Below are 25757 nucleotides of genomic sequence, written 5' to 3'. Positions count from 1 at the left end.
AAACATCAAAAAGATATGGATTCAAAACCCCAAAAGAACTAGCTGGAGGGTACAAGCCCTGTAACATGTCCAAGCATGAATTGGTGAGCTCTGCCACTAAGCACATCACAGAAAATGGAGGAAATAATCCAAAAGTAGCTATTGAACATTAGCACCATAATAAACATGGCTCATATAGCTAAAGACCAGATTGTTTATCCCACCAGGTAACATTCATTTATAGCTCTAATGCTGAAAGAGCAGCTTTTTAATGTACAAGTGATCTAAGTACAGAAGTCTGGTTTTAATTCCTATGAGAAAAATGTTAAACAAAATACAAACTAAACAGCATCCCAGAGGCAGTGAATCTTACTGTACTAAAGCATATACAGATTAAGGCTTTACCTTGGTACATAAACAATTTTGAAATTAGGTTGGAACATTACCAACAAATCAGTTACAAAGAATTCAAGCAATTGGTTTAAGAATCTGTAGTGGGACTCAGTTCAAAAGTATTAGGCATCTTACATTCAACTTATGCCCTTAGCTGCCATAATAAGTGTTACTGTAACTTCACTCCCTGAAATGCCACCCATAGTTTTGAATTCAAGCCAGTCAAGTGTTAAAAGAATTTGGTTCATTAATGAAAAAGCCTAATAATTCAATTAAACTCTTCTAACTAGAGATTGATCCAAGTACAGGAAGTTTCCCTGTTTTAGTATTTGTAGTTTCAAATGCCCTTTTGGTTTACTGAGTAAACTGAACACATTTCCTGATAAATACCACCACTGGACAGTAGATCTAAATGTTAAGATTTTACTAAGTCAAGGTTTCAGGCTGGTACAATGTTCCTACTAGGTCATGTTTCAATTGATCTTTCCAATGTCAGGGGAAAAAATGAAAGACAAAGACTAACATGGTTTGAAAAAGAAAATAAAGGCAAACTATTCCTAAAGCTCTATATTATGAAGAGTCTCCAATTTTATGCATGTATAGATCTTGTTTTAGCCACAATGCCAGAAGAAAAGTTTCAGTGTAGAGGTTTACAATCTAGATAAAAGGCTCTACAATTTCCCTACATGTTTATCTATTTACTGTGCAGAATTATAACCACAGACATTTTAATATAGCTCTCAGATCTGAAAATGTCTTTATTTTTTAGAAAATGAATTCCAGCAAGGTTAAAAAGCAATACCAGAGGGTATAGGCGCAGAATTGGATGTAGTCATTCAAAGCATTCGATTAAGAATATGGCAATATAAATATTTGAAAAGCATCTCTTAGGTGTTCAAAACAAAAAATGTATAAGTCATTTCTAACTAATTTGAGCTTTATAGCATTTCCTAGATGGGGAAAAACAGTTAACATTAGAAAGTCCTGAAAGCTTTGTCCTTGACTAATTACATCAGATGGTTTGCCTTTGATCAAATTCCTTCCTTTTAAACATGGATAAAAGCATTACATAGGTCCACTGTTAAACAGACAACATGTTGCAAATTACTTCTGGTTTAATGTATTCCTACAGGGCGTAGAAAATAAAAGATGTCGAGGTGGCTTTGGACTAAGTTTAATAGTCATCTCCTCTGCTGACAACTTCTTTACACGTTGGACACAACAGTATGGTATGTTCAAACTGTGCTGTATATGATCCTTTAATATCACATGATGGTGGATATGGATCTACAATGCCCAAGTCACACAGATTCTTCAAAGCCATGAAGTATTTACTTTCTCCCAAGTGATCCAGCCACCTGCAGCAGAAGGCTAGGGTGCCAAAGTTTTCATTGATGACGTTCAGCAAGTGTTTTGTTCTTGGAAGCCTGATTGGCACGTGTCCAACATCAAGATTTTTCATATAATGTGAACATTCCATGTCATCATGAACAACGCCTTTTCCTGTGCTTCCAAAGGTTTCAATGGCATACCCTTCTCCTTCCTCTATTCTTGTTGCCTCTTCTCCTTTCACAATTGGCACTGTTTTCCCAGCATGTATTCTATATCGCCCAATTGAATGTCCATTTAGGTTACAGATTGGTTTCACTTGATATGTCTTCCCATTATTTCAACCTCCTAGGATTCCATAACTTCTTGGATGGCCTCACCAACATCACATAGACGGACATCAATTCCAGCACACTTTATTCCAGTGTTAGTGGCATCCTTTACAGCTTTTAATAATGTATCATATTTGGGATTAAAAGTAATGGTAAAAGCACAGTCAATAATCCTACCACTTATATGTGTTCCAAAATCTATCTTACAGATGTCAACATACTGTGATACTGTTGTATTACCAGCATTTGGAGTATAATGGGCAGCAGAGTTATTCAGAGAACACCCAGTAGGAAATGCCAAGCCTGCATTTAATCCATTCTCTTTAATTAGCTTTCGTGAACAGTCTTCCAATTTTTCACAGATTTCTATCATTGTCATCCCAGGCTTGATCCAGCTCACAACATATTTTCTAACTTGTCAATGTGCTTCCACAGCTTCTCGAAAATCATTCCAAATCTCTTCACTAGCTTGATCTAATGCTTTCTTTTCTTCACTTGTAGTTCTCCAAGAAGCTGTTCGCCCATCTTGTGTGGGTAGGTACTCTCATTCTTGTCCTTTGGGAAATACACCATTAGGATACAGGTCACACACTGGAACTGAGGGAGGGTCTGTTTGAACTTTTGGTCCTCTCTTCTTTTTCTTCTTTCCAGTTGCTCCATCTCCATCCCCATCTCCATCGTCATCATCTCTCTCTTTCTCTTCCAATGCTTGCTTTACAATTGTCTTGCTACCTCATCAACTGAGGCTCCTGATTCTTTATCAGGTTCTTGTTTTCCTGCTGTGGCAGCCCCTTTACTCTTGTTCTTCCATCTTTTTTTCTTGGCTGCTTCCTCAGTGGTAGAGGCAGCTCCATCTTCTCTGTCGTTTGGATCCAGGTCGCCATTCAGGTGGCTCCCAGAGGACGCTGCCTCCTCCACGCCTGCCACGTTGCCCAAGAGAGCATGCGAGAGAGTGAGCCGTGGGAAATATTTTAAAAAAATACCCAGACTCACCCCAGATCAGTTGAATAAAGATCCATAGATGATCGAGTACTAAAACTGACTGAAATACGTTGCCCTTATAAATTTGATATGCTTGCTTTGGGAACAAACCTACAACGTCTCCTTTTTTCAGGGTTCCTTATCTTTTTAATTTAATACTTTTTAGAATCCAGAGTTGCTTCATGAGTCTCCTGTAGTACAGTGGGGCTAAAAGGATGACACAGATTAAGCTCTATTGAAAGTCTCTCATGGACAAGAATAAATTCAAATGAAGTCAAGACAATTCATTTTATTTGCAGCTACTTTCTGGCATGTAGACTATAACAGGAGTTCTTAAGTGACATTTCTGGGAATCTGCATCAGCATAACTTGGGAACTTGTTAGAAATACAAAATTTTGGAAACTCTACCCAGATCTTTTGACTTAAATACTCAGGGACAGGGTCCAGCAATTTGTGTTTTGAGCCTCCAGGTGATTCTGAAGCATACTCAAATTTGAAAACTATGTACAAGAGACCTTTTCCATATTTGCTCATATGTTTTCAATGTTCTTCCAATTGGCCCTGGTAGCCCCATCCTTCACAAGACTTAGATAAATGCTATACATTTTCATTTAACCTTTTGGATACTTTCCTTTATGATTCCATTTGTCATAAATGTTCATTATTGAACTATGCCATATATACATGGGTTACATAATTCTACAGTAGAGGAGTGTTAGAGATAGAAGACAGCTGAGAGGAAGCAGAGGGAGTTGAACACAGATCAAGCAGAGTGAGTGCTACAGATGCACTTCCCAGATATACTGGCTGCACCATGGTCTGTTCAGGTTCCTAACAAAAGTTTAGTATGACTTCCACAGGTAACATTTAGCATCTAGTGGGCCAGGGGAGGATGGCATGCAAGAGACATTCAGAAGAGTAGACCACGTGCAGAAAAAGAAGATGCTAGATGCAGACACTGATGATTGCTGAGGGAAGGAAACAAAGGTGCTTTGTGCTTTTCCATATTATATTAATTCTAAGTAAACTAAACCATTATTTTGTACACCCCTAACTTCAGCAGCTTAATTCTTTGTTTTAAGTCAATAATGGAGGTGAGTTCCTATACTACCACCAAGTGTTACTTGCTAGTTGATATAATTATTTTTCAGTGAACAAGATCATGGAACTTACCTTTCTGTGGAAAATATCATAATTTTTATATGAACACTGGACTGTGAGGAGCAGGGTGGAAATGTTTTTGTTTGTTTGTTTCCTTGTTTTGGAGAGAGAGAGAGTGAGTGGGGGTAGAGGAGGACAGGCAGAGAGAGAATCGTTAGCAGGCTCCACGCCCAGCATGGAGTGTGACATGGGGCTCAATCTTATGACCCTGAGATCATGACCTGGGCCAAAATCAAGGGTCTGATGCTTAATCAACTGAGCCACCTCAGCACCCAGAAAATGGATTTTAGTTAGAAGGACATTAAAGGAATCCAGAAGAAAGATGTTCTTTCAGCAGATGAGGGTAGTAGGCATAGATGAATTATTGGCTTTGAGATCTAGTTTGGAGTTCTTAGAATTTCCCATTGGAGTCCATGTAAAAGAGAAGAATAAAGCATGACTTCTGAGTTTTTTCCCTACTCATTTGGGTGGATGTAAAATAATTGAAATTGAGAAAGCTGGGGAGAAGCAGTATTAAAGGACTGATGAATTAAGTTGTCTGTTTGGAACATATTAAAACTCTAGGAATCCCATTATACATAAAAATGAAGATGCCAAGAAAGAGTGATAAAGAAGTCTGGAACTCAGGGGGAAGGGATTAGGCTTGAGATTTCAATTTGGGCACTATCTGCATAGAGAGGTATAAAGCCCTGGGAGCGAATAAAATCACCTAAATGAGAGAAAGAGAAAGAGAGAGAGAAAAAAAAGATGCCCGAAGTTCTGTTTTTTCAACTTGGTATTACTTTAAACTCAGTAGTAGTCTGTTATTTTTATCATGTTGAATTCCATTTTTCTTGAATTTAATGTTACTCTTAAGATCATACATAAGGCTTAAAAAATAATTTCACAATTTTTACTGAGCAAATGACATTGTAATGTGTAGCTCACTGAGAGTAGCTTCTCTGTTACTATTATGGTGTCAAAGCTTTCCATTGGGGCTGACAGGGACTGGTGCTTAGGTAATCAGTAGCCTTCTGAGCAGCTTAGCAACTCTGAGCCAGAAAGATTACTTTTTTATTCGTCATTAAAATTTTCCTGTTATGTTCTTTGTTTTGGCTGCCTTTTACTTAATTGTCTCATGAGGTGTTCTAAGCCAAACAGCCATATGAGGTCAACCAGAAGAAGAACTAAACTGTGAAAATAATCACATTTCTTTAATAAAATATTTTTGAAAATTGGAGATGAAGGATGAACATTCAGAGTATAAGATAGCTTCCATTTTTCAATTAAAAGAAATTTTATCCCCCAAATGATGGTAATTTATAAAATTATGAGTTTGTGTGTATGCATGAAGTCCTACATGTATATAACCATGTAGAGGGTACATTATTCTCCACGAAAAATTTTATGACTCGTATATCAAGTAAATATATTTTGGTAATATCCCTGCAGTTGATAACATAACCCTTTGTGGGCTAGACTAACCACATGGCTTCCCAACTGGGCTGTAAAAAAATCAACAGCCACTTTAGAGTTCCTGGGGGCAGTATTAGTAAGATTTAACTTGTCTAGTTTGGGCCAGTATGTTGCTTCTCTATCTTTTGCAATTCCATGGGGTCTTCTCCTTAGCCTTGGTGCTTGAGAAAGCTTTGGTGGAAGGCATTCTGCAAATAACTCACTTGGCTCTGACAGGCCAAGAAATCCAGTCTGGAGCCAAGATAAACTCAGTGATCATTTCTGCATTCATTTATTAACACGGTGAATTTGATTATTCTTTAGAGATTATTGGAAAAGCAGTTTCAGATAATAGATTTGAATTTGTACCCTGATGCCAGTTATGCGTCATTTGTATTTTTTTTTTCTTAAGACCTTGGAAAACAACTAGATAGAAATGTTCTTTTTGCATCTCTGAATTCACCCTTAATGAGAGAGCAGTTTTCATGCCAAAGGAGAAAAGTAGGGAAACAAAACCACATGATTCTGTAATACTGACTTTCTATTAAAACTAAAAGCAAATTGGCAAGTGGGAGATGCAGGAGGACATGTGTAGCTAAGCCTTCTGTTGAAGGCTCAATGTGAAATTTCCTTTGCCCTGAACATATCTAAATAGGTGCTACAAGAAAAAAAAATTGGAGAGATTGTTAGTATTTGAGTTCCTTTTGTATAGAATTTCGTATAGAATTTCATGTAGAAAAAGCTCCACTTAGTATAGATGCTGGGTTTTGGAGAGCCACAGAGGTAAGAGAAGATAAAATAGATAATTTTACCTTGTTAACATAAAACAATATAATCAAATGCTCACTTGAACTTCACACATCACAGAGACATTAATTCAACATTTACAGGGTACCTACTGTGTGCCAGGAACTAGGCTGTGTGTTATAAATATTAAGATTAGTGAGATGTGAACAACCTTCTCAAGAGATGCACAGTTCTAGCCTTTGGCTCTGAGACTAAATTCTGAGTGGGTCAATGCTCCTCTAGCTCCTATATTTTTTTGTATTTCAGAGACAAGAACTACATAACTTGATGGTTACTTTTTTGCATCAATTTAACTGGGACACGGGGTGCTCAGAATTTACTCAAAGATTATCCTGGGTATGCCTGAGTTTGGGGATGAGATCAACATTTGAATGAATAGACTAAGTAAGACAGATTGGGGTAAGCATCACGCACTCCTTTAGAGGTCTAAATAGAACAGAAAGTGGGGTAAGGGGGAATTTTCTCTGCCTAAGTGTTTTCAAATTGTGGACGTCAGTCTTGCCCTGCATCTGGATTGGAACTTGCACCATCAGTTCACCTTGTTCTCAGGCTTCCAGACTTGGGCTAAGGCTATACTACTGGCTCTTCTGTGTTTTCAGCTTGTAGACAGCAATTGGTGGCATTTCTAAGCCTTCATTATCCTGTAGACAATTATAAGACTCTCTCTTATGTCTACCTCTTTGCATCTCTGTATCATCTCTATATATCTGTATGCATCCTGTTGGTGCTATTTCTTAAGAGAACCCCGACTAATATACCTGTGACTACAGGAGCAAGTATAGAGAAACAAAGCAGGACAATCAGCACAGTTTCCCAAAGGGGTACCCTGTAGCACCCAGGGGTTTCATTTTCTTTGTGAAATGAAAGAAAGTTCATTTCAGTGCCACTGATTCCGGAAACAACAGTTTAGGTTGATCTTAGGGAATGAATTCTTAAAAATTAAGAACTTTTTGAACTAAAGCTAAAGAGTGGGAATCAGATAAGCTAAGAATAGGCCTATCTATGCTTAGAAATGTGCATATATACCAGTCACAAGTGGATTTTAGATTTACAGGAAAGATACAAAAACTAATAATAATTTGGAAGGAGATTTACCCAATTTGTAGTAGGAAATGAACTGGGGCTTGATGTCCAAGTAGCAAAGAGAGTGGCTTGAATACTCATACCTACTTTCTTTAGCTTGAATAAAAATTTTGCCCTTTATATTTGCCTAACTGCAGTAAGCCACAGTTGGTCAAAGGTCACCAACAAAGCAGATGCATGAATTTTGATTTAATGACACTAAAGTATTTGCTTGATTAAATTTCATGTAACATGCAGCCATCCTACAATACCCACAAAAGGATCAAGTGGGGGGATAAAAACCACACAACAGAGGAATATTGTGGTCTTAAAAGCAATAGTCACCTAGAAAAACTCACCACAGTTGTGCTCAATTGCTCTACTTTGTGAAGGCTCACTTGAGTTTTGTGAAGTTTTGTTAAATTCTCAAATAAGGTGCTGAAAGGAAAAAATGTGGAACCATTTGAGCCTGCAGTCTCAGTGTGTACTTGTGATATGTTAGGGAATTACGGGCAGTAGAAGTTGACCAGTGTTTGTCCATGGTGGTTTCCTAGTCAGCACTAAAAATGCCACAGAAAGTTCTAGAAGATTTTGGAATGGAACATATTTATGGTCATTTTTTTTTCCCACTAAGTGGTTAAAACTTACAGATTTTGTTATATGTGTGAACTAAACTTCTCCTTTAGCTTCACGTATGAATCTTTATATTATCACTAGAAATACAACATGGGACCACCATCCACATAGTCTCTTGCTATTTCAAAAAGAAACAGACCATAAAAATCCAGTATTAAAGAACTAGAACTACTTCCTCATCCTTTCCTTGAATAACTTTCTACCTGAATGCTATTTTTGTCTTCATTCATTTCTCTGCTTTACTTGCAGTGAATGTTTACCATCACTGGCCACCTGGTAGAGTTACTTATGAGCAACATACAGCTATGTAGCTACGCAGGACTGGTCTGATTCTCTTTCCAACAACATGCTAACTCTGTGACAGTTTATCCCTATGCATCTAGTTTCTTCAACTATAATATTGTGGTAATTTTTTTCTTGGTGGCATTATTCTATGGACTGAAATAATAAACATATAATATTGATTCTGGCCCTGAGCAAATACATAGTGCATATTTTTTGGTTTATTTTATAGATATTTGCAAGTATCTTCCGTATGTTTAGCACTTGTCTAATTTCTGGCAAAAAAGAGGTGAAAAAGATCTGATTTCTTGTAAGGTTAAATTATATCTGCAAAGCTTTATTAGTGTATTCTATAAAGTTTCACTGACTTTCAGTTGCATATGAGTTAATAGAGAAGAAACAAAGGCTGTACAAGCTGGGCTGATGTTCATTAGCTTACCATTGTTTGGAGGTACTGATTGCAGCTGGCATCTTATCAAGTTGGGTGGTGCCTGTGATGTAGCAGTTGTTCACTATCTGAATGTTATTTTTGGAGATAAAATACTTGATGAAATAATCCATGAAAAGGGATTATTTCAGGGTTTGTTATTTCAGGAAAAGGATATCTGGCCCAGAGTAAGTGTTTAGTAAGCATTAATTTTTTTTATTACCATTATGTAAAGATAAATTGTATTCATAGTAAGGAGTATATAGTGTAGGGTTAGAGGACAAAAATTTTCCAAAAGACCATAATATAAAGCAAATGATTAGCACCACTTAAAATTCTAGCACGTTTTGGGAGGGAGATCTTGTCCCTATGACAACAATTGGGAAATGTAAAATAATAAGAGGACTGAACTAGAGATGGAGAATTGACCTGGTTTAGACATCTGAAGATGGAGAGGAGAGGTTACAAGTCCAGTAAACAAAAACAGAACAGTCCAAGGCAGGGGAATCAGGAAAGGATAGAAAATATAAGAGGATGAATGGAAGAAACAAAAAGCCGTTCCGTATAACTGCAGCATAGGTTAGGCATATTCCAAGAAGTGAATGAGAGACATACTTTAAAGGGCTATTTATCTAAGAACCTTTTTAAATTTATTCATGAAAGACACAGAGAGAGGCAGAGACACAGGCAGAGGGAGAAGGAGGCTCCCCACAGGGAGCCCAATGCAGGACTAGATCCCAGGACCCCAGGATCATGCTGAGCCGAAAGCAGAGGCCCAACTGCTGAGCCACCCATGTGTCCTTACTTTAAAGGGTTCTTAATGCCAGCCTGGAACTTGGATTTGGCTCAGCAAATAGATAAAGTGTAACAGTCACTCCAGTGGCAGCTGCAACCTCTCACCTTGTCATAGAACCATGTAAATCAGGGTAGGTTAGGCTTCTCAACCTCAGCATTATTAACCTTTGGTTGGCTAATGCTTTCTTGAGAAGGGACCATTCTGTGCCTTGTAAGATGTTTATTAGCATCTTTGGCCTCTGTCCACTAGATAACAGGAGTATCCCTGTTGTGTAACAACCAAAAATATTTTTAGATATTGCCAGATGTCTATGAGGAAAATTTGCCCCTGGTTGAGAAATACTAACATAGATGATAGTATGGCAGGGCCAATTTTTAGCAATTTTGGAAATTATTTTCTTTTTTCCCCCTATTCTTCTCACACATTGGATCATTTTATGCACTCTCTTACCTCATGGGGAGGTTTTGGAAAGGTAGGAAACTACATGACAAGTTTCCTGTCTCAATTTTCTTTTCAAAATTGAGTCATTGAGGAGATTTTGTTGTATGTTCTTGAGAAAAAGAAGGGAAGGACTTGAGAGGAAAATCCTTAACAGACAAGGATTTTCTCTAGTTATGAAAATTTTTCTAAAGGCAGGAAGGACATGGGATTGTGGAGCAGTAACTTTGTGTCTTGCTACTCAGCAAACACTGGGTAAAAACCTTTTTAAAACACTTTGGGAACTTTTGATGGAGGATGACTACATGAATCTCAGCTTCTAAAAACATATGGCCCACTCAAAAGGAGTGATTAAAAAGAGGTGTATGAAGGGATCACTTAGACAGATATGGGCAAGGTTTAGAAATACTAAGAAGGAATACTGAAGCATTCTGGGGAAGGAAGCTTGATGTGAGAAGTGGAGGGAATGGTCATCAGGACCTGTCAGTAGCTGTAACCCTTGGTAAGGGTACCTAAGAAGAGCTGTGCCATTGTTAAAGAAATATATTTTCAACACAAAATACCACAGGAAGGTAGCCCGCGGCACAAATATTCCAATCTCTCTTTTCCCCTATCCTTGATTCTTTTATCCGTATCCCCCATTGGATAACCAGAAACCAGAGGGCAAGAGTGTTTTTGAAGAACTCTCTATTTAAATCCTTTGCCCACTTTAAAATTGGAGTTTTTAAATTAGTGAGTAATAAGGGTTCTTTATATTTTTTGGATACAAGTACCTACAGATACATAATTTGAAAATATTGTTTCCCAGTCTGTGGTTTGTCTGTTCATCCTCTTGATGATAACTTTGCACATAAATTTATAATTTTGTTGAAACCCAGCTTTTCAAGCTTTTATCCCACGTGCTTTCCATGTCATATCCAGGAACTCCTTCCCAAACCCAGGTGGCAATGATTTGCTCCTATGTTTTCTCTGAAGAGTTTTATGGTTTTAGCTCTTATTTTTAAATACATGATATGTTTTGAATTAATTTTGGGGTATAAGGTGAGTAGGGGTCCAAATTTATAGTTTTGAAAGCAGATACCCAGTTATTTTAGTATTAATTGTTGAAAAGGCTATTCTTTTGCTATTGGATTGCCTTGTCCTCTTTGGCAAAAATTAATTGGCTATAAATATTAGGATTTCCTTCTGGATTCTCACTTCTAATCCATTGATCTATATGGTTATCCTTATATTAGTTTCACATTGTCTTGATTTAGGGTAACTTTGTAGAAAGTTCTGAAATGAGGAAGTATGTATGCTCCAACTTTATTCTTTTTCTTTTTTTTGAAATATATATATATATATATTTTTTTTTTTAAAGATTTTATCTATTCATTAGAGACATAGAGAGGCAGAGACATAGGCAGAGGGAGAAGCAGGCTCCCTGCAGGGAACCCAATGTGGGACTTGATCCCAGGACGCCGGGATCATGCCCTGAGCCAAAGGCAGATGCTCAGCTACTGAGCCACCCAGGCATGCTTATTTTTCAAGATTGTTTTAGTTATTCTGAATCTCTTATAGTAGTTTTCATGTAAATTATAGTATCAGCTTGTCAATTTGCATAAAATCCATTTTGTATTTTGATAAACTTGGATTTAATCTGTAAATTAGTTTGGGGAATATTGCCATTGTTTTTTTTACAAGAGTAATTCTTTCAATTCATGAGTATGGGATTTCTTTCCGTTCATTTAGGTCGTCTTTAAGTTTTTCAACATAATAGATTTTAGTATAAACATCTTAAACTTATTTTGTAAAAATATTCTTAAATTCTTTTTGATGCTGTTATGAAAGGGATTACATTTCATTTTGGAATTGTTTATAGCAAGTGTATAGAAATATAACTGATTTCTACATCTGATCTTATATCCTGTACTCTTGCTTGAGTTCATTTATTAATTTCAGCAGGTATTTTGGTGCATTCTTCAAAGTTTTCTTTTTTCTTTATTATTTTAGGAAGAGAGTGTATGAGTTGGAGGGAGAGGAAGGGAGAATCTTTTTTTTCAATTAGCTGACATACAATATTCATCATTAGTTTCATATGTCAAGTTTAGTTATTCATCAGTTGCATATAACACCCAGTGCTTATCACATCATGTGTCCTTCTTAATGCCCATCATCCAGTTACCCAAATCCCCCCCCCCAGCAACCCTCAGTTTATTTCCTATAGGTATGAGTCTCTCATGGTTTGTCTTTCTCTCTGATTTCACAAAGGGCAAATCTTAAGCAGATGCCACACTGAGCACAGGAGCCTGTCATGGGGCTCAATCTCAGGATCCTGAGATCACGACCTGAGCTGAAACCAAGAGTGGGATGCTTAACCCCCTGAGCCACCCAGGTACCTCTCTTTGGGATTTTCAATGTGCCAGATCATGTCATCTACAGTTAGAGAGATTTTTACTTCTTCCTTTCTAATCCAGATGATTTTTATTTGTCTTTATTGGCCAATTTCCCTGTAGAGATTCTCATGTACAATGTTGAATAGAAATGGCAAAGAGGAATTATCTTTTTTTATACCTTGGGAGGAAAGGATTTAGTGTCTCACTATTGATTTTTTTTTTTTAATGTGAGCTAAGATTTTTTTTTTTTTATAGATGCCTTTTATTCAGGTTGAGGGAGTTTGATTCTAGTCCAAGTTTAAGTGTTTTTATCAAGAAAATATGATGGATTTTGTCAAATGTTCTTCTGCATCTATTGAAATCCTATAATTTGGGTTCTTTATTAAAATAGTGTATTGCAACAAGTGACTTTCATATGGTGAAACTACATAGTATTTCTTGGATAAATACCACTGGGTCATGACATGTAATCTTTTCTATATGTTGTTGATTTGCTTTCTAGTTCTTTATTGATGATTTTTGCATCTGTATTCATAAAGGATTTGGTCTGTAGTTTTCTTTGTCTCATTTTGGTTTTAGGATCATATTGGTCCCATAGAATGAATTGGGAAATATTCTTTTCCTCTTAAATTTTCTGGAAGATTTTCTCAAGAGTGGATATCGTTTTTTTTCTTTAAATGTTCGGTAGGATTTACCAATGAAGCCATCTTGGCCTGTACCTTTTTTTGTGTGAGTTTTAAAATTACTAATTCAGTCTCTTTACTCCTAGATCCATTCAAATTTTTATATTTGCTACTAAGTCAGTTTTGAAATTTTGACTTCAAGGAATATTTCCATTTGATATAAGTTACTCTAAGTTTCCCCTCTCTTATAAAAGCATAGTATGTATTTGCTATGTGCTTTATTTTTTATTTTTATTTTTTAAAGATTTTTATTTATTCATGAGAGACAGAGAGACAGAGGCAGAGACACAGGCAGAGGGAGAAGCAGGCTCCATGTAGGGAGCCCGATGTGGGACTCAATACCAGGTCTCCAGGATCACACCCTGGACTGAAGGGTGCTCTAAACCACTGAGCCACCAGGGCTGCCTGCTGTGTGCTTTAAATGACCCTTAATTCAAGAACTTACAGTCGAGGGAGGAAGGAGAAGATGAGCACAAGTAAGTATAATACGGCAAAAGTGTTTTACTTAAAAAGAACATAAGGAAAATATCATTAACATCCACTAGAGAAAGATAGTACAGGCTTGCATTTGAAGGATGGTAATATTATGTGAGACTGTGAAATATGTGATTTTTTTCTGGTTTGGAAGGATGTTCAAAACTAGCAATGTTGGGGAGACCATTCTCTCTGAGTCTCTTGTGTTCCTACATATATTTTCGATAAAGACACTGGTTCTCCTTTTTTTTAGTACTATCTTTTCAAGAGTACTTAGTTAGCAAACAGCTTTGAAAGCTAGAAATACTGCCTCTGAAGCAAAGAGCTGACATACCTATTGTCCAGTATAAATGATCCAATTTTCCTAAACTCCAGGTTCTTTTATATTATGCAAACATTTATGTGTGTAGGTATTACTGCATCCTCTTCATGTTGACTTACGGGAAATTGTTCTTAGGGAACAGTCCAATGGTTGTGTTACAAATGGAGAAAAGAGCATTGGTGGAGATGTGTATGGGGAAAATATTAGAATTGTGCATAATGTTTTCATGGGTCCTTTGTGTTTATGAACATCAAGAAATAAGCTTTGGAAAGGTACATGGGGTGGTAGAGTTTGATATGCCATTCTAATGTTATCTAAACTAATTTTGTGGTTAAGGGGAATGCTTATTGGCCTTTAGATAAGTATATTTTCTGTTTTTTATAAGATTAATATTACGATCCTGTCCATGAGGAATTAAAGGAGAAAAAATTATTTAAGAAGATATTACCATAATAGGTAAAAAAAAATATGATTTCTCTGAGTTGGTTTAGTGGCCCTCGGGATTGAGAAGACAAATGTGAAAGGGTTTATGTAAGTAGAGAGGCAGTAAAATTGGCATTGTGTGTTGGGCAGAGATCCTGTCTGTTGTGGATAGCACTGTATTTGTAATGAATGGCAGGACAGTGCCTGCACATCATAGATGCACAACAAATATTGTAGAATGAGAAGCTGAATGAAGGAAGCAGAAAAAAAATTAACAGAGGAGAGAAGAGAGAAATGTTGCTTCTATTTGTTTTAAGTCAGATTAACAGGAAGAATGATAATATAATATAGAGAATGGGGAAAAGCTAGAGGAAGAACAGATTGAAGAGTACAATAATGAATTTATTCTTGAACACTGAATTTGATGCCTGTATGGATCAGGTCAGATGGTGTTGAACAGCATCTGTTCAACATGAGAATCATGAGTGTGGGAAGTTCTGAAGTTAACAACAACCAACATAAAAGGAGAGATGAGGTGGAAGGGGGGAGAAGAGAGGAGGGAAAAAAAAAGAGATCTGGATAATATCCAGGCTGGGGAAGAAATTCAAGAAGAGAGTAGTCAGAGAGAGAAAACAAGGCATATGTATCTCAGAGTTTCAGAAGCTAAGGTGAAATAATGGTTGCATCCATCATGTAGTTCTCATTAGGGCTGAGATGAAGAGGTCTAGAAAATGGTTGTGAGGAGGTTAATGGTATATTTTAGAAAGATAAAGAGTGAGGAAAGTAGATGATTGTAGAGTGTAGAGAAATAAGTGGCAGTGAGACTATGTGCAGAACATGAACACTTTTTTAGGAAAGGTACAATGGCAAAATGCACTTTAGATTAACTAGGTACTTGATTTTGGAAACAACTAGGACGTGAGTCCATTTTGTAGGCAGCAAACATGTATAAGCTTGCTGAGACCTGTATTCATAAAGTAGATTAAACGGATAACAAAGTGATATTCTATGAACAAGGCTATCCTTATAAAGTGATGGATCGCAGTAATACCAAGATGCCTGGAGAATGTCAGGCTACCCAAATACACATTATTATGCCCATTTAATCCTGAAACTACTGTTTGGCAGGGAAGTCTGAGAAAGGGAAACATACTTACACACTCCAACAAAATAAATACATTTTCTTTCTCTTTCTTTCTTTCTTTCTTTCTTTCTTTCTTTCTTTCTTTCTTTCTTTCTTTCTTTCTTCTTTCTTTCTTTCTTCTTTTTCTTTTCTTTTTTTCTTATTTTTTTTTTTAGCTTTCTCTTTAGATTTGGAATGAGTTAACATTTTGCAGAGAGTCATCACTATGGCAAGACTCTGGTGTGAGTTTAGGAATCTTGAGGATAACAAAGAGATAAGACTGAGATGTGGTCTCCTACCCTAAGAGGATAAAGACCTCTTAGAGAATATAATATCCCAGTGTTTGCTATTTTTGCCGTAGACAAAAAAGCCAGTTTGCTATCACATCATCATTTACAGCACATGCTATAAATAAATAAGAACGTATCCTGAGATACAGAAAGAAGGACTGAGGCAGAGAGATGTTCATTTTAGGAAAAAATTTTCTTATCAGGATTTGGTGACATGTCACCTGATAAAGACCATGTATTTCTTTAATAAGAGATTTGATTAAAAACTTTTTAAAAAGCAAAGAAAGATAAATCCATTAGTTGAATGTTCCAGCTTAAAAATAAAATAGAATCCTTCTCATACAACTTAGTAACAAAAAAACAAGCAATTGGATTAAAAATGGGGAGAGGGTCTGAATAAACATTTCCCCCAAGACACACAGATGGCCAACAGACACATAAGAAGATGCTCAACGTCGCTAATCATCAGGGAAATGCAAATCAAAACGATGATAAGATAGCACCTCACATCTGTGGGAATGGCTAATATCAAAAAGATAAAAAACAAGTGTTAGCAAGGATGTGGAGAAAAGGGAACCCTTGTGCACTATTGGTGGGAATGTAGCTACCACTTACCATGGAAAACAGTATGGAGGTTCCTCAAAAAAATTCGAAATAGAAATACCAATTTGGGCACACCTGGGTGGCTCAGTCAGTTAAGGATCCAACTATTGCTTTTGCTCTGGTCATGATCTCAGGGTCATGGAATCAAGCCCTGCATCAGGCTCCATGCTCAGCTTGGAGTCTGCTTGAGATTCTCTCTCCCGCTCTCCCTTTGCTCCTCCCCCATTTGCACTTGCCACTTGTTCTCTCTATCTTTCTCTCAAATAAATTTTTAAAAAATGTAAAAAAAAAAACACCACATGATGCAGTAATTCCATCATCTATACAAAGAAAATAACATTTGGGGCACCTAGGTGGCTCTTTTGGTTAAGTGTCTGCCTTTGGCTCAGATCTTGATCCCAGGGTCCTGAAATCAAGCCCAATGTCAGGCTCCCAGCTAAGCAGGGAGCTTCTCTTTTCCCCTTATCCTGTTTGTGTTCTCTCTTGCTATCTCTCTATCAAATAAATAAAAAATTTAAAGAAAAGAACATAAATTTAAGAAGATATGTATAGCATTATTTCCATCAGCCAAGATGTGGAAGCAACATAAATGCCAATTGATGAATGAATGGATAAAGAGGATGTGATATATGTATATACATATACACACACACAAAGCAGTACTTCTCAGCCATAAAATGTAATGAAATCTTGCCATTGCCAAGACCTGGATCAACCTCGAGGTATTAGGCTAAGTGAAATGAATCAGTCAGAGAAAGACAAATACCATATGATTTCACTTAATATATGGTATCTACAAAAGAAAACAAATGAAAAAAACAAAACCAAATTCAAAGATACAGAGAACAGATTGGTGGTTTGCAGAGGGGATTGGGGTTCGGGTGTAGGCAGAATGGGTGAAGGGGAACAATAGGTGTAAACATCCAGTTATAAAATGATATGATAATCTGTGGGGATGTAATGTACAGCATGGTGACTATGGTCAGTAATATTATTTTGCATATTTGAAAGTTACTAACAGAGTAAATCTTAAAAGTTCTCATCCCAAGAAAATAATATAATTTTGTATGGTGATAGATGCTAAGTAGACTTACTGTAGTGAAATAATCAACACAACAAGTGAAACAATATTTCGCAGTAAGTGAAGTAATATTTCACATTATTTCCTAATGAATACAAATAATCAATATATTGTGTTCTTGAAACTAATATAATGCTATATGTCAATTTCATTTCAATTTAACATTTTAAAAATAAAAAGCAGCCTTTTGCCTCAGGGCAGAAGGAGTTACAGTTGGATTTGTTTGTATGAAGGAAATTTTATATGTGGATTGGGAATTAGAAGCTTATTTTTGTTGTGTTATTTGCTTGTTTTACTTTGTTGTTTTTTTGTTTGTTTCTTTTTTCCTGAGTCTGAGCTCTATCAATCATTAGCTATATGAAACCCATGGGCCAAGAGATGATGGAATAGAAGATGAATCTCATCTTTTCTTACAGCCTGATAATGAGAATAATTGCAATCTCCGTTTGCTTCAGTGGCAAACTGGTGGTAACGTAACTCATGTGCAAAAATTGATATTTTTGGTCCAAATTAGCATCGTCTTATATAAATTCTTCATTACCTGTATGTGGTATTTAAACATTTGTGTCAATAATTTTTAAAAATTAAATAAAATCCTTAATCTGATTTTAGCATAGGTGGAATTATGATATCTTGCCGAAGCTGGCTGTTTTGGTAGGTGACTGTAACCATAAAGAAATACATTTAAAAAAAAAAGTAGCTGAGGGATTGCAACAAGTGACATTGGCTAAAAGCTAAGTGGCTGCTTTTCAGGGATTGTTGAGCACAATCAAGAGAAAAGTTAATAGATTTAAAAGCTGGTTAGAACCTTGTTTCATAAACTACTAAATGTCCACTCATATTAATCAGGTTGTGTTTCTGCACAGCTGAAAAGTTAAACGGTTTTTTATCTGCTTGCCAAGATTTTAATGAGACCCACCAATCCTACAGACAAATTTCAGCGTGTCAGGCATGTTTAGGGAGTGAGGAGCAACCTATGGGCTTGCAGACTATAGGAGGACCTTGTCTGTAGGTCTTAGTGGATTCTACCAAATGATCCATAAATGGTAAGCAGAAGCTGAACAGTAAAAAGCTATTACATGCTCTGTTTGGCAGATACAAAGAAAAAAAAAATTAACATGGTGAGCTATCAGGTTTCTTTTCTAGCCTGAGCGAGGTTGGCCTTTTCAGCACATGACATTACAAAGAGTTGTATGGACATGCGTTGATGTGCCATTCATGTAGAAGTTTTATAGTTGCAGTTGAGTTACTCTTATGGGTTTGGTTAGAGGGACAGTGGCAACTTGGGTACTCAGAGGCATATCTCTGATGACGTATTTATCTGAATACCTGTCAGCAGGATGATAGTAAGCCCCTTTAAATACTCTGATGCTACCAGCTAAGCCTAAGAGTTAAGACCAGCAGAAGAGAGAAGTAGTATACTTTGTAATCACTTAAAATAATTTTTTGGGGGAAGCATATTTGGGTTAAGCAGATGCATTTTTTCAGGATTTGGGATTTTAAAAGTAAGTCTATGCTTCGTGATTTATTTGGATTGCTTCACGTCATCACCATGTTGGAGAAAAAAAAAAGTTATCCAATCATTGGCTTAATGATCATCTGAAAAATAATAGAACTGGGAGGTAGTTCTAGAGGTATTTGAGGTGCCTTTGTCTTCTCATTCATTCAGTCAGGAAATATTTATCAAGCACCAACTATGTGCCAAGCGCTGTAGTGGGATGAGGATACAATGAATTTCACAAGGGATCTGCCTCCTGGGTGCTGACTGGATGCTGAAGGTGACTGGAATAGAAGAGTAAATCACTTTATGACAATAGAGTATAATGTGGACTAGAACGTCCATCCTAGGAGATCTTTGATAAGTTTGGATCTAAACTGAATTCTAAGGGACAAGAATAACTGGACAGGTGTAAGGAAGGAGAAGAATATGCCAAGTAGAATAGATTATACAGACTCTTGAAGGCAACAAAGAATCTGGTTTGGTAAAGGAACTATACATGGTTAGCCTGAGCTATTGGCAGTTCTGAGATGTAGAGGGGGTGGCAAGACCTGAGAGCTATGAGGACATAACAGCCAGTCAGATGAGGCTTTGTAGGCACACCTAGTCTTCCTCTAAAGACAAGCAGGAGCCATTTTTGGAGTTTTGAGCAGAGAATGACAGATAAATTCTCCTCTTTGTGTTGGGGAAGTATTTAGAAGAGAATCTGAATATAGTTAGGTCAGTTAAGAGGCAATATAGGTGAGTGGTAACAGTAGCTTCAGCCGAATTAAGATAGTGGCAATGGGGAGATGTGAATTAATTCCAGAAATATTAAGAAAGTGTGTTTATCACTCTTGGGATGGGGTCTATTTATTATTTTTTAATCACAGATTTCTCCAGAGCCTGCCTCCACTATAGGAGGAGCACTGCTCATGCAACCCCACGTCCCTCAAGGGTCCCAGCCCTTTGGTGGAAAGTCAGAAAAGATTGACAAGGCCAGTGAGATTCTCCTTTCATTTTTCAGGATTATGGAGAGTGAGACACCAAAAAATAGAATCAGTCAGTATTGGGAATTTGACCAGAAAAGTCATAACTGTTGATTAGTAAGGAGAAAAAACAACAATTAAAGTGATCAGGAGGCAAATGAAACAGTATGGCAGAGACACAAGTTAATGCAGTATTTGAGAGACTGAGAGTGTTACTTGATTCTACTTCATGTCCTTAAAGGATCCAATACAGTAATACCTATATAACATACTTTTTTGTACTTGAGATAGAATGAACCTTTACTTGACTTATCTTTATTGTATCTCCTGCCCTGCCCCTCATCATTATTGTGGGATTCTATACATAATTTAGAATTCCCGTGATGCTAACTGTGGGTTGCACGATGATTGGTTTGAGGTCTCTTAGCCTTTAAGTATTCTATTATTTTGTTTACATTAGTCTCAACTTAGCTTTTGAAAATAAAGTAGTAGCTTTCTCTTTCCATGATCATAGATTCATTACTCATTCATAGATTTCCAGGTTTCTAGCTTTGGGCCAGTGGGTTTATTGGCTCCCGGGAAATCTTTATTTCCATTTGCAAAAAGGTTATGAGATGGACCAAAGCAGATTTTCCAGCTTTTCAAAAGCCTTGTGAAAGGACAAGATGATATCTTTTAAGTTGATGTGTTATTAAAAACGCATGATATTAATACTGATCATATTTTCCTAGGGCATGTTGCTTTGAGTGGAATGAATGATAGAGGAGATTGCCCCATGTTTGAGGAACATTGTTCTCTTATTCCACAGTAAAAGGAAAAGCTTGAGGTCTCCTTAGGTTTAATGTTCAAACTCCAGTCTTTTCAGAACAAATAGGCTCCTCCAATTTGAAGACTCTGAAGCTAGTAAATGGAACTGAAAGCATCTTAGAGCTCCTTGTTGACACCACATGGTCATAAACCCTTCAGACTCTGCAGAGAGGTCGTAAAGCAAATTGCTCCTTCACAAGTAAACCGATTAAAGGGAGACAGGGCTTAGACATCTTGGAGCCTAATGAGGGTATTTCAGGGAAATGATGCTCCTTTTCTAGAACAAATGATAAATTTTTGTTATGTGTGAGAAACAGAATTGCTCATAGGAATAAAGTCAAGGGACAGGATAGGCAGTCTTTTCCATTTTCAGTAACACTGAGCTTGGGAATCAGAAGACTTGGAATTCAGAATCTTACATTAACTGGGTGACCTTAGGGAAGCAAACTAATCACTGTGCTTGTCTTATTTGTGAATGAAAACATCTATTCATTCAACTGACATTTACTGAATAAATATTATTGGCCAGTTGATTTCACATTTGTAATCTCACTTCATCTTCACAAGAAACCTATGAAGAAGCTATTATTATTCATTCATCCTAATAAGGAAACTGTTGCTCAGAGGGTTTAAGTGATTTGTCTAAGTCATAGTTGTTGAGTTGTTAAGTTATAGTTGGTAAATGGTAGAGGCAAATTCAACCCCAGCTTCCAAGTCCAGTGTTATTCCTGCTATAGGAAGCTGCTTTCTTTATGGTTCAATGGCATTTATTAACACATGTAATTAGATTTATTAATATTTGTTATCTCATAGGGTTTTTCATCTAATTTCCTGTGTGTATTTTTATTGTCCCAACTAAACCATAAGCTCTTCAAAGGCAAAGATCCCAACATTTATATCTTCGCTACCTGCCTCCTCTCTCCCTGCAATATAGACTATTGATCTTCACTCCTTTATTCATTCATTGATTCATCATTTAAAAAATATTAATCAAGTGCCTATCATGTGGCAGGCACTATTCTAGGTTCTTGGAATATATGAGTGCATGAAATAGATGATATCCCTGACATTATTTAATTATATTCTATTGGAAGGAGAAGGAAATAAATAACAAATGGCATAACCTATGAAATATGTCAGGAGGTATTAAGGGCAATAAAAAATAAAGTAGATCAGGTTAAGGAGCACTAAGAAAGTGACTGAAAGGGTCAGTGTGCAATTTTAAACAAGGCTATTAGGGTAGGTTTCATTGACAATTGCGTATTTGTTGCTTAAATTCACATGGGAGTGTCCTCTGACAACTTTAAGCTTCGGCTCTGCTTACGTGCAAGGGAGAGATAGCACCAGGCTTTGGCCTTAACCCAAAATTCACTCACACATTTATTTCCCAGCAGAGATCTTTAGATCAATATCTTCCATATTCATCTACAGAAACACTGTGGGTATAAGGTGGAAGAGGCCAAGGCATGTCTTGAATTTATATAATGCTCTCTAAAACAGAGCTCGGCGTCAGGAGGCAACACTTAAGGTAATGCTGACCTTAGCTAGAAAAAACATGCGTCTAGGAGCCTCACAGATGTGTAATCAATAGCAAGGTAACTGGTTACAAGGGATTTTACACGTCTGTCAGCTAAATCAGAACCCTAAAGGGCAAATGCTGCTCTGAAGAACATTAGCCAGATTTGTGGTGCTGACTCAAGGAGTTTGGGTCCATAAACCAGTGCGTGTATTACAAGGAGACCTCAGTTTGACAATTTTTCATTGGTGACAGTCATAATCTTGTTTCAGTCTGGTTTTCTAGTTGATATTCATGAAAAAAATATTGGATTGGCTGGATTGTGTCTCAGAGATCATTCTAGTTTTATTTCACGTTTTCTTTTTCTTTTTGTTCCCAACAGCTTTACTATACTTTGTTCTTTGTCCCTACCTTTTTCTGCTTATTCTTCTCTTTGCCGTCTTTTTAAAAGTTAGCTCCTTTCTTTCCGACTTTCCTTTTCTTCAGTTTTTACCATTGTTCTTCTCTTTCTTCTCCCCTTCCTTAAATATTTATTGTGCATCTACCATGTACTGGGCCAGATATTGTGCTGTGTGCTTCACAACAGTGGTCAAACAAACAAACAAAACGAAACAAAAACCCTCCAGAATAGTGATCCTCCCTTATGGGTCATGTTGTCTATTGAAAAAATGATGATATACATGTAAACCCACAAAGAAATCTATACTGAATAGCTTTGGTAAACTGATAATGAAAAAAGAGAATGCTGTCAAGGCAAATAATGATGTACCTGTCATACACCAGGTGGTTGGGAAGGTGTCCTTCACAAGAAGTTGTTAGACTGAGACTTGAAGGAAGAGAGGAGCTTTGCAGATGTGAGGATAGGCAGGAATCCCCTAGAGAGAGAGGAAAGAAGATGAAGACAAACCTTGGGTATAGCCAGAGCTTGGCACGTGAGTAGTTGTTCAAGGGCCACTGTGGCTGGACCACAGTGTGGGAACAGAGTGTGGCAAAGAGAGAGAGGAGAGACCAGCCCTTCTCCTTTTTCTTCCTCCTTTCACCTGGCCCATTTAGCTTGACACGAATAAGTTATTTATTTAAACATGTCCTTTGATATTTTTTTATGTCATTATATGGACAAAAGGAGTATAAAACCAAACATGATAAAAATGAGGGGAAAAAGTGGAACAAAATCTTCTGATGAAGAAACTGAAAAGGGCAAGTGGGCAGTGAGTTCAAAGGGCTTCCATCGTTTTCTGTGGCATATGAGTTAGCCTGCTTGCTGAGATACACAATGTGCCTCTGATACAGTTACAAGAGTTGAAAATTTGAGCAGGATTTGGATGTCTGTGTAGTGTGTGTTTATATGCATATCAGTGCAGGGATGTCATTAATGCTGAAACATAGGATTTATGCTTAATTCATGAGTAAATTTTTTCCTATGCATCAAAATAATCTTATTTCAGTACTCTCTAAGTTCTTATGTGAATAAAGTCCTCTTTCAAGGCCTTTTCTCATGGCCTTCTCTTCATAATTTTAAGAACCATAAGATTTTATATACATACATACACATACCTATATGTTAATTTATAGATGAGACAACTAGGTTATATTTTAGTGGTTCCATTTCGACTAGCTCATTGTAGATGAGTAATAGAGCAGCAAAATGCAATCGAGTGACTCGTAGAAGTAAAAACGCCATATATCATAATGTGGTTCATAACAGAATACTCTGTAGGTACCAGAACAAAATAAGTACATAAACTCAGAAATAAATATGCGTTGTTTCTGGATGTAGCACTTGAGTTAAATGATTTTGCCCAATTTATGTAGACTTATTTTATATGTATTTTAAGGAGAATATTTTATGAAATGACTTTATCCTACAGTCTTTGCTAGAGACTGAAGTTAATTTACTGAAAGTTAATGAGAAAAGAAATAATTATTCAAAGTATTCAAAAACAGTACCAACAAAAATCTTTTGTTAACAAATATAACATTAAGATATGATACAAAAAATAAATAAAATATGATACAAAGTAGTTATCGGATGCCAAAGAGATTATCAAAAGGTTTACATAGTCAAAGGACTATATAGGATGAGTTTGAGGGATCCTCGTGCTTATCATAATAGATTATTGTCTCAATACTAATAGATAATGCAAATCAGAACCAAGATATTGGCACTAGAAATGGGGGAGACTATTAAGGAATGAGGGTTCAGTGACTGATGACATATGATGGATTAAGGAGAGAGGAAAGTTCAGTGTATATGGTTCTGTTTCACGTGATTCATTATAAAAGAAATAGGAGAAGATCAGGTTTAGGAAGACCGTGAGTTAGTGGGTGAACTTGGGGGAGCTTCACCTATCTCTTTGGCATCTAGAGGCGTGCCTTCAGCCAGGAGTTAAATGTATAGGACAGGTAATTGGAGAAAAGGTCTGGGTTTCATTAAGAGATTTGGAAATCACTAGAATATATGTGGACTTGTCGCTACAGAATCATGGAGGTACAGTTTGATGTAATGGGAAAAGAAATAGACAAAAAATTACAGACTTGATCCTGTCACTTTAGAACTATCATTTAGACATGTCACCTGGCCCAGTTCCTTTTAAAAGAGTCTTAGTAACTTTCTTACCTAACTTAAAAAGTTCTTGTGTGTGTGTGTGTGTGTGTGTGTGTGTGTGAGAGAGAGAGAGAGAGAGAGGTTTCCTTCCTTCCTTTTTTTTTTTCTCCTTCTTCCTTCTTTCCACCTATACATACCCATCTCTCCAGTATTCATCACAAGCAAGGGATCTTTGGGAATAAGAGCAGGGGACTGAGATTTCCCTGAAGATGGCCTTGGAAATTTACATGGGCTGGATGCCTAGGTTTATCTTGAGAGCCCAGGAGTTCCTGTTTCATACAACATAGGGCTGTGGAAAATGAATTTTGGAGGATATTGAGGGTGCAGCTGAGAAGCTTTGTTTCTTAAATATGTCCCATATACCCAAACAATATACAACTAATTATGTTACTCCCCTCCTGTGAAATTTTAGAATCTTTCAAACTATGACAACTTCTCCAACTGGTGTTTAATGATCTCTCTTTTCAAGTCTATATTCCTAGATCTATACTTTTCCTAAACAGAAATCATTACTGGTTTTGATCTTTTTTTCCCCTTTTTTCCTATAACATCTGTTTAAACAGTCTTGTTTTTAGAGACCATCTCAGATATTGTCTTTCCTATGGGCTTTTAATGATCCACTCAACCATTCTATTCCTATGAATATCACTTCATATCTCTTTAGGACACATTAAAGTCTATCTTATTTGCATATTCATCTTATTCTTCTTCTAGCTTTTGAGTTCCTTAAGGGTATGGACTCCTTCTTTTAGCTATTCATAGCTCTTGACCTCGTGGACTGTACATGATACATCAGGGGATATTTGCTTACTTGGTTAGCCAAAACAAATCCCACAAAAATGATAAATTATCACATCTAATCAGAAAAAAAACATCCCACATCTGTGGGTTTATAGCCTAATCAAGTCTGTTTTACCAAAACAAACGAACA

The 25757-nt window shown here is 36.7% G+C and overlaps 1 protein-coding gene and 1 pseudogene across 1 annotated transcript in view; one reads left to right on the top strand and one right to left on the bottom strand.

The window, feature by feature from the left end:
* The window catches only part of LOC144292809 (uncharacterized), a 481267-nt gene that overhangs the window by 327004 nt on the left and 128506 nt on the right, over positions 1–25757 (top strand). The gene's annotated exons all lie outside the window — the stretch shown is intronic.
* On the bottom strand, positions 1358–8868 carry LOC144291440 (methionine aminopeptidase 2 pseudogene; annotated as a pseudogene).

This window comes from Canis aureus, chromosome 2 (assembly GCF_053574225.1).
Source record: "Canis aureus isolate CA01 chromosome 2, VMU_Caureus_v.1.0, whole genome shotgun sequence".
Taxonomy (NCBI): domain Eukaryota; kingdom Metazoa; phylum Chordata; class Mammalia; order Carnivora; family Canidae; genus Canis; species Canis aureus.
The sequence above is the reverse complement of the archived record's forward strand: the minus strand, read 5'-3'. Positions and strand labels throughout refer to the sequence as shown.